Source organism: Haemaphysalis longicornis, unplaced genomic scaffold, assembly GCF_048455015.1.
Source record: "Haemaphysalis longicornis isolate Haplotype H1 unplaced genomic scaffold, Haemaphysalis longicornis Haplotype H1 scaffold_10, whole genome shotgun sequence".
Classification (NCBI taxonomy): domain Eukaryota; kingdom Metazoa; phylum Arthropoda; class Arachnida; order Ixodida; family Ixodidae; genus Haemaphysalis; species Haemaphysalis longicornis.
The window spans coordinates 39,913,459-39,924,064 of record NW_027526204.1 but is presented as its reverse complement, the minus strand read 5'-3'; positions in this window follow the sequence as shown (position 1 = coordinate 39,924,064).

The window sequence follows — 10,606 nt, the reverse complement described above, 5'->3', positions numbered from 1 at the left end:
GTCAGCTTCTGTGTGAGTAGGTGCTTGATATGAACCTCCAACGCGCTGTTGTTCGAGATTTCACGAGGAAGAGACTGCATGGTTCTTTGCCCATCGATGGGTACGTTGATTCGGTGGCTTCGCATGCCGTACTGACCGCGGCCGTGAGAGAGACGCTTTGTGCACAGATACGGCAAACGGAGTTCGATCAGGCGCTCCTCGACCGCGTGCAGGCGAGGAGTCGAGATGTGCGCGACGGGTATACGTAGCCGAAGGTTGTCGCATGCTTGGTCATGACACTTTAAGGAGCCATGAAGAGAAAATGCAAGTTGGTTTCATTCGAAAGATTCGTGTTTTATAGTGCCCCCAGCGCTTGTCCGGATACAAACGGTGCTTTATTCACTGAGAAATTAAACAATTTAGGTTAAAATTTTGATTTTTCCGCTCAATCGTGCGTTTTCGTTGTCCCAAATGATATCACAGGAACCGACCGCTCTGCAGCCTAGAGTACCTTCATTCACGAATCCGCCGGACAGGGTAGAGACACGTATACGCTGGCGCCGCCATTTTCGGTTGCTCGCTCGCCGCCGAAGCAAGTCATGGTGTCACAACCGCGCTAAAGTTATCGCCGCAACGCGGTTTACTGAAGAAGTTTGAATCATATTGTCTGTTTCGCGTTGCTAGGTCTCGTGGGAAACGAAAAGAATAACGCGTTGAGCCCGTTTGCCTAATTGCGGCGGCACGGGACCGTTCAAAGGTTGTCTCCACCCTGTACAGCGGTGTTGGTTTATTCCCGCGTTTCTTTACGTTCCGTAACCTAGATGGCGCCACCATACCGTGGCAAGCGTTTGGTTTGTTTTTGCCCGCATTTAAACCTGGCTTGTTTTTGTTCTGGGAGAAAATATTCGTTCCCTGAAACAGTGCTCGCTCGACAAATGGGGTCACGTAAGACACCGTTGCTTGCGTCAATCGGCCAGTGTCGTCTGAGACAACCCCAAGCCCCGTAGTGCTGTGCAGCTAAACCAAGCATGCTGTGCGCGGTACGAACAGCAGAACGCATAAGTACTTCTATGTTTACATGTGCTTTCGTAACTTCAACTGTTTGTCCCATCATTCTTATTGCTTTGTAAAGAATGTGCCCTAAATTTAAGCGCAAATCGCTCGTTCGTCTAGTTTGTAAGCTCTACCTAGTTTGCGTCTGCTTCTGCCAGCCTCCGAAAATCGCAGAGCTTAGCTCATGTGACATCATAGGTTCTGTTGCGGGAAATGAGCTGGTGGGTCGCATGACCATTCCCGTTTTTGCTTATTATGTAGCTTATTTGAGCGAAGTTTACGTTAAAAGTGGGGTCAGTACGATTCTAACGAGACAATCTTTTGAATGAACCAAACTTGTGGTTTCTCTTCATGGCTCCTTTAAAGCAACGCTTTCTACCTCTACCAGCCAGCGCTTCCTTCGTGGGGCGCGGTACGAGAAATTCGGAACACGGATGGGGATAGGGAGGGCGGTTTTCACTCCAGGAGCATAAAGTAGATGGCACGGCGATCGGGCGCTCTTACCCAGCGCTCCCACAGCGCAGCTGCCTGCTCGCAGCGGGGGCCACGTTCGGAGGGCGCCTTAGTCGTCTGCTTTAGCGAGGGTTTTTTTTGCGTGTTCTTGTGTGCTTCGCGTCCATTGCGCACTTCCTTCTCATAACTTAACTTGTTAGACAGCACCTCCTGTTTAACCCGAACTCGGCGGAATTAGTGGTTGCATGACAGATACTTTATGGATGGTATTGCAGAGCGGGACAACAAAATCTACAGACCCAGATACAAACATCTGGCTGCTACATAAACACTACTTTCTGCGCACTGCTTGTGACAAATGGGACTCCGTTTTCTAAATTGCAAATTCGGTTGTTTTTTAAGGGGTTTTACGAAATTCGAAAGCACCAACTGGTTTTCATAAATAGCGTATATAAAAGTTCGGTCAACTTTCTCGCTATTTTAAACACACCAATATAATTAGTTTAAATTGGTTCAAATGGGAATCACTAAGCTCACACGCCAAATCGTTTCAGTGTCAATGCTTGTGTCGCGCGGTGGTGTAGCCCCGAGCTTGCACATCAGGATGGCTAGGTTTCGCTCTCTAACCTTTCAAAAGACGCTGCTCTCAGTTGTCTGCCGAAGCACGGCCGGGCTACAGCTGTGGCTTCGTGCCCCTCAAGCCCAGCCGGGCCCGAGGCTCCTGCGTTCGGTACGCAACCCCACGAATTCAAAGTAACGGCTGGCAGAATTTCTGTTTTCACTCTTTGTAGAGCCACGTGTGTGAATTTAAGTGACGTCAGATGGGCAATTGTAGGGGTTGTCTTAAAAACCTTAGCTTTCCCACCACCTTCATAGTGTGGATTGGAGCTTTTTTTTTTCATAGGGACCCCTTGTACATTCTGCGGCCAGCACCCAAAGCGTGGACTTCTTCCGTCCAAATCTTCGGCGTTTTCAATTTTGTCGACATCGCTTTTGAACCAGAATCTATGGCAGACTTCGCAAGTGTTGCCGAAAACGCGATCAACAAAACTGCGTTGGAGGTTTAAATGGGCACCTTTGAATGCGTTGTCCAGCCTGCCGGCGTGGTAACGGCGTATTGTCGTGGCGTCGTCAGTGTTGCGTCGTTCTGCATCGCTTTGACGGTTCAACGTCAGGGCTTTGCCTCAGCTACCCGTTCCTGGTCAGTTGTTGATTTTCTGCGATGACGTTAACTCTCCTTCCAGTGTTCGCAGCCTTTTTCATCGAATTATCTCTGTTGCTCCAAGCATTGAACGACTTGTGGCTGTCCAATTTCTCGCAGGTTGCGCTCGCCATGAACTATTCAACGGTGGAAGTTCTTCGAGGGAATCGTTTGACCACAAACCGGAGTGCCGCCAGCTTGCCGTTCATCATTAGCGTTTCCGATTTTTGATTACGTCGTTACCGAAGGAGAGTGTGTGGCCCAATTTGAAACTGGCACGAAAAAGACGATCGACGAGATAGCGTTTTAAATGAAGTAAATTACGCTGCATGTTCTCGGGCAGCGGATTTGTGGGTTTGGAGGTCATTCACGCTACTGGTCGTGCCTATGCTCTTTGAACGGCCACTATTATTCCTTCGAGGTAACGACACCCATCTGTTCCAATGCGAGCTAAAAGTGCAGTTGCTGTAAAGGATGCCAGTGCAATTATCAGCCGATTAGAAAACTTGTGAAAGACGCGTCTGTAGTGGAGATGGGAGTAACAGTTGCGAAATATTGACCGGCGGTAGCGATGAGGAGCACCGGAGAGGCGCCGAGAAATTCGCTTCACAGGAATTAAAACTGTAAATGTGGTAGAGAGGGTTAGACAAATAGTGCTTCGCCGTAAAAACCTCTCAACACCATGATGGATATGCCACAGATCCCGCAGCTCGCCATAAAAGCACTCATACCACCCAAAAACATCACCGAAACCTACAGAACGAGGTAGGAATAAATTCCTTGCGACGAAAGCTTGAAAACTGTCAAATACAGTCTGCGCCGACGCAGGGAATTTCGAAAGGACAAAGGCAACAATTATTGTAGTGGACTACCGTGGCAATCACTCTGATTTCATTAGCATCCCACAAAGGAACGGGAAAGTGGCAGTCCTCTTGGCGATCCGCATAGTGGAAGTACCAATAGATACTGAAACATCGTTACGCTTATTCGAAAGGCCACTAGTCTCTTTGCTGCAAGCACAATACCCAAACGTTTAAGACAGATTCTTAGAACCAATATGCAGAAAGTTCATACCACATCAACGTGCAGAGAAAAGGGTCTGGAAAGAAACGACGCAGCCGAAGAAGATCCACAGAAACTCGCATACCCTGCTGCATTTAGAAAACGACTGGCATCACATCAACGTGCAGAGAACAGGGTCTGGAGCGAACCAACGCAGCCGAAGAAGATCCACAGAAACTCTCGTAACCCACTGCATTTTGACAGCTACTGACATCACATCGACGTGCAAATATAAGGGTCTGGAAGGAAACGCCGCAGCCGACGAAGATCCAGGCAAACTCGCATACCCTGCTCCATTTTGACGCCTTACATCACATCAACGTGCAGACAAAAGGGTCTGGAAGGAAACAATGCAGCCGCCGAAAGTACACGCAAACTCGCATATCATGCGCATTTTGACAACGACTGAAATCACATCAACGTGCAGACAAAAGGGTCTGGAAGGAAACGACGCAGCCAACGAAGATCCACGCAAACTCGCATACCCTGCTGCATTTTGACAACGACTGACTTCACATCAATGTGCAGACAAAAATGTCTAGAAGGAAATGACGCAGCCGAAAAATATCCACGCAAACTCGCATACCCAGCTGCATTTTGACAATGACTGACATCATATCAACGTGCAGACAAAAAGGTCGGGAAGGAAACGACGCAGCCGACAAAGATCCACGCAAACTCGCATACCTTGCTGAATTTTGACTACTGACATCACATCAATGTGCAGACAAAGGGGTCTAAAAGGGAACGACGCAGCCGACGAAGATCCACGCAAACTCGCATACCCTGCTGAATTTTGACAACGACTGACATCACATCCACGTGCAGACAAAAGGGTCTCGAAGGAAACAACGCAGTCAACGAAGATCCACGCAAGCTTGCGTACCCTGCTGCACTTGTGCAACGACTGCCCCACTTATCTTCCAGAAAAATAATGAGGACACATCCTCATCCGGCCCCTTCAAACACCAAGCTCTGGGCAGGACACAAACCAACATATAGATCCACGCGTATACCTGGGCGAATATGTTAAATAGGAAATGTGCAACATTAGCCATAAACGGTGCTGTAAATACAGGGAAACACCCACTGTCTTTACGCAACCTGATCATACTGAAGGATAAGCTCAGGGGTGAACAGTTCAAACATTACATGTTACAGTTAATTAGAATCACACAATCCTGTCCTGGCCAGCTTGTAACCTCAAGGTTAGCGTCAGCCTATCCTGGTGCCTTGGAATTTGGGTTCCAATCTTTTGGTCTACGTTGCCTTTATGCCCGCTTTCTAAATTTCCTTTACCTCTCTTTTTATAAAGGTCTATTTAAATGTTCGGTTTATATATTCCCAAACGTTCAGCAGGGCCACGATGCCAGATAATAAACATTGAAACTCTAACACCGTCACCTTCTTGCTCAGGCTGATCAACACACAACCGCCACCACCTCTCACGCCCACACCTTGATTAAGCCACGAAAGCGGAAATAGCCTCTACACTCCTGTGGCGCAGTGATCGAGAATCATTGCTACTACTATAGCTCTTGTCGCTGAACGTCAGTTCTTGGACAGTATCAACGAACTGCAATCCAAAACGCTGCCTCCACGCCGAAGTAATGCTACCACGTCATACACCTAAAGGCTATGCGTAGATGTCACCTGCGATATTTTTTGCAGGTTATTTTGCCGTACCGGAGCTTGAAGGGTTTGTTTTGTTCGTTGCCGAATTCCACTAGATGTTTGCGAGCTCACCTTGTATTACCAGACACGTCCTCAGCTAAGCCACAATATGTGTCTAAGTTCGCTGTCTGAAGTAAGAATTGTATGTTTAACTTTGAAATGGGCAAATTTCACTAGAATTGGCCGATTTTGCCCAGGTGAAACACTCCCTGCCTGTGCGCGTGTAAGCATCTGTCTTCAGGGCTGCATCCTTCAAGCGTGTAAGCATCTGGCTGCAGGGTGATACCGAAATGATCCTTACAAATTTCAAGTACCAGGCTCTCAGTAGATTGTCATGATTCATAGCGATTATCTGGTAACCCATAGATTGTTGTGCCGGGATCTGTGTTCAAAGACATCCACCTGGGCAGAGATAGCACATAGGTGAGATGCACATCTCCGACCGCCTTAAGTTGATTTTTCAACACCGAAATACAAACACAGTCAGATTCAATGTTTTCCAGTATAGTTTTCAGATCGAGGAAAGTTATTTATGATTGGGAAGGGCAGATAAATGGAAAGAAGCTGGTCATGTGTTTCTGCCTCCCCGTATTGAATTTCCATAGAAGCAGTGAGTACAGTCATGGACAATTGAAATACGAACCGCGGAACGCACGGCCAAAGATACCGGTGCCGTTACCTCGCAGCGGCCGTCTTAAAGAAGAAGAGAAGCAGAATTTTTTTGCCGAAAGAAAATTTACATAACTAAATATACAGAAGGAGGTCCCAGAGCACGGGGCTCGAGGGGCACCTCTTATTAGCGATAATAAATAAAAAGGTTAATTTTGCAGCAAAGTCAGCAGTGAAAAGAACATATAATGCTTTAGTGCGAAATTCAACTTGTGGAGCTTTTTATGGGTGCTATATATGTACACCATGCAAAATTCAACAAAGATCATTGAAAACAATGTTACAAAAATAGTAAAGTAATGAACAGGTCGGGGGTGCAATGACAAATACAGCATAAAAACAGTTTCCAACCATTTAGGTAAAGTACTGATTGTGGTAGAGTAAATATGCACGGAGATTGTTCCTAAAGCTTGGTAAAGATAGCCATTTTTTTTGTTGCTCTCGGGAGAGAATTCCAGTTATTTACAGCCACAAAAGCAGTATTCAGGTTACCATGATTCGTGCGTGTTTTAGGTATAAGTAGATTGCTAGCCGAAGTGAACCTGGTGGAGTTGAAATTGTTTAGTGAATAGCGGTTGAATATGCTAAATGAACAGAGGTTATGCACAGATTTAAACAGGTAAATAAGGTGGCTGAATTTTACGAGATTTGAGACCTTGAGTATACGATATTCTATAACACTGAAGCGTTAGTCCTGTGTAGGCTGAAAATGATGATCGGAATAGCTTGGTTCTGCAGATGTTGTAAAGGAATTAAGGGGGTCCGGTATGTATTGTCCCAAAATGCGGCGCCGTAGAAGACATGACTGTAAACAAAAGCAAAGTGAGATTAGTGGGGGTGTTTTAAAGAATGGGCACGCCTTTAGAAGGACACGAGTTTGAAAGGCAGCTGTCCGTTTCTCATGAGAAATATGGTCAGTGTACTTCAAATTACTATCGGGAATAACACCGAAGCATGAGGTTTGGTTAACCATAGGTGTTTAATAACTGTTCGACAAGATTGCCGATTTGCGGGTGCGTGGTTTTTGGTCTGAATAGAAAACCGTAAAAGTTGTCTTAGTTGCAATAATGTGTAGACAGTTATTGCAACACCAAAGCAAAATATTGTTGAAATCATTGCCGAGGTTAGACGTAACAGAGCCAACTGATGTATTCGATGATAATATGGTCGTGTCATCTGCGTAAAGAAATGGTTCACAGCTAGTAAGGCAGGTTTGAAATCATTGATGTAGATTAAAAATATGATTATTCCGAGGATTGATCTTTGTGGGACGCCTTGATTTGTGGATTTAAAACTTGATGTTACATTAGATACAAATCCGGCCTGCATCATATTTGACAAAAAACCACTAATAAATTTAGAGCTCGACCAACTGCACCTATGTCTTCGAGTTTAGCTAACAAGATATTGTGGTTAACATATTCCAACGCTTTGCTAAGATCTAAAAATAAGGCACCGGTATAGCATCCTGAGTCTATTGCAGTTTCAATTTTATCTGTGAAAGAAACCGTGGTACAGTCAGTCGACAAACCGGCCCAAAATCCGCATTGATGAGGCGAGAGGATGCTAAATTTCGATAGCTGTTTCATCAAGCGATTTGCAAAACATTTTTCAACAACTTTTCTGAAGATTGCGAAGATGGAGATCGGACGGTAACTGGCAGTACATTCACTATCTCCTTATTTAAAAAACTGAAATTACTTTTGCTTTTTAAGCTGTTGGTTAATACTCTGGTTAAAAACATCAAGGTAATTACATGGCTAAAGGGGGGTTCCTACGGCATCTGGTGTATTTTAACAGTACTGGGATAGATATGGTGAAGGCCGGCGCCAGGTACTTAGGTATTATTTATTATGGCAGTGATTTCATCCGGGGTAGTCGGGAAAATGCAAAAGGACTGAGGAAGTCGTTATAATTGTCGAGGTTCAGTTCGTGGTGTGTGGAGTTGGCTCTCACAGAATTGTTTATTAAATATAGTTGCAAGGTCGAATGGGTCATTTTATGAGATGTCGGAGGATATTAATTTCGTTACATGAAAATGCTTAGCCTTATTGTTCAGGAAATCGTTAATTATTTTTCATTTGTGTTTTACGTCTTTGCCTTCCAGATCAATCTTATTTTCGTGAAATCTTCTTTTGGCGGTATTCAGCAGTCTATTAGGAGTATTGCAGTACATTTTATACCGATGCTTTACCTTGGCGTTAAAAGGCTGCTTTTTTGTTTTTTAGCATATTTTCGCTTTATCGTATAGGCTTCAGTAGTCCATTAGTTAGCCAAGGGCTACGAGGAGCTGGAAACTTTCTATTACACTTAACAACCCCATAAACCTTCTCCAAACACTCTTTAAGAATGCATACCATCTTATTGCAGGCGGATGCAGCGTCTGTTAACGTGTAAACATCTCACCAATCCACCTGAAGCACCTGGCTAGCAACCTTTTCCTTATTAAGCACCGTTTTATAAAATCTCCTATTTTGTTTTGTTTTTTACGTTGCAGTTGAGACGAAAAATAATGGGATAGTGGTCCTTTGGGCTAAATTCAAGAATGCCACAGTCTGCTTGAGGTATGAAATTTGATACAATATGGTAAATGATCGTGCCATTTGTGCTCAGGACACATTTAATTTGAATGCTAACCAGTGACGGATAGCCAAAACGAAGGAAGCAGTTAGTGTATTCGACACACAAAAAGTTTCGCTCATCTGACAGATTAATATTCATATCGCCTAAAATTACTTTACTTTTCTTTTCTGTGGCTAGTGAACTGAGGAGTTTGGTTAATTCTGCGCCAAATGTCGACACTATTGATGACGGTGAACTTTATATGAAGCTGATAACAGTTTTACAAAAATGAGTAAGACTTTTTACTTATTTATTTACCCTCAAGGTCAAACGACATTGCAGAGGGGAGTGGGTTTGGAGAAACAGTAAAAATAACAACACAACGCAAGAACAAAAACATAACAATAGTTGGACAGTCAGCACGTTTCTGGGCCATACAATGTTAGCTATTGCGTTCTTAAATAGGTTCAAGTCTCGAATTGTTGCGGTTGTGTTTGGAAGGCCATTCCATTCCTTCGATGTACGTGGCATAAAAGACTGCGAAAAGAAGTTAGTTCTGCAGCAAGGAATGCCGAATTTGAAGGCGTGATCCAAACGTTGTGAAATGTGATGTGGGCGGATTATGAATTCGGTTTATAAGGAGGCATGGTGGTAGAGCTTGTGAAAAAGACATAAACAGGAAACGTTATGGCGTGATGCAAGGAATGGTAGACTAAGGTCTGCTTTCATGGATGATATGCTTGCGGTGCGATTGTTAATAGATGTAATGAAACGAGTCGAGATATTCTGAACCATGTCTAGCGACTGTAATATTGATTGATTGATTGGGGGGGTTTAACGCGCCGACGCAGCGCAAGCGATGAGGCGCGCCGTATTGGAGGGCTCCGGATTAATTTTGACCACCTGGGGGATCTTTAACGTGCGCCGAAATCTCGTACACACGGGCGTTTTTGCTTTTCGCCTCCATCAGAAAAGCGGCCCCCGCTGCCGGGAGTCGAAAGCGACTGTAATATATTGACGTGAAAGGGATCCCATATCGCTGCTGCGTATTCTAGTTTTGGGCGAATTAGTGTTTTGTATAGGAGTAATTTTAGAGTGGAAAGGGGTTTTGAAAAGTTACGGTGTAGGTACCCAAGCATGTGGTTGGCGTTGTTAAATACATACGTGATATGAAGGTTCCGGGTTACGTTAGTTGTGATGTGCACACCAAGGTATTTATGAGAGGGTACATTTTCTAACGGGTTATTACATAAGTAGTACACAGTCGGTGTGCTAGGAGACCTAGTTACACCCATGAGTTTCCACTTATTTGGGTTTAATTCCATTAACCAGTTGCTACACTATTCTGAAATCGCATTAAGATTTGACTGAACAATATGTAATTCGTTATTGCATGTTATTTCTCGGAAGATCATGCAGTAGTCAGCAAAGAGATGAACGTTCCTAGTAAGATTAGTGGGTAGATCGTTAATGTATAATGAAAAGAGGAGCGCACCAAGACCTCAGCCTTGTGTAACACCAGAGCGCGCTGCACTTAGCTCAGATTTTTTGTCGTTAGCGCTGACGAATTGGGAACGGTTAGTTAAAAAAAATAATCCAGGTTAAGAGTTGTGAATGTAGATTAAGAAACCGGAGTTTAAGCAACCGACCTTTGGGAAATACTTTATCGAAAGCTTTGCTGAAATCTAAAAAAATGCAATCTGTCTATGATGAGCGATCGAAAATAACGTTTAATTTGTGCGTAAATGACGCCAGTTGTGTTCCGCATAAATGACGGTTCATCCAATTCTACCCAAACTACTCGCATTTTTCAACGGTAAGATTAAGATAATTTATACATTCATAGTTAATGTTAGATGCAACAAAGGTTGCGGCGCAACCATGGTTACTTGTGCGATTGTTGTATTCTGGTGTATAATTGGAAAATCAAAAAAGATTGGCATCATTTGATGA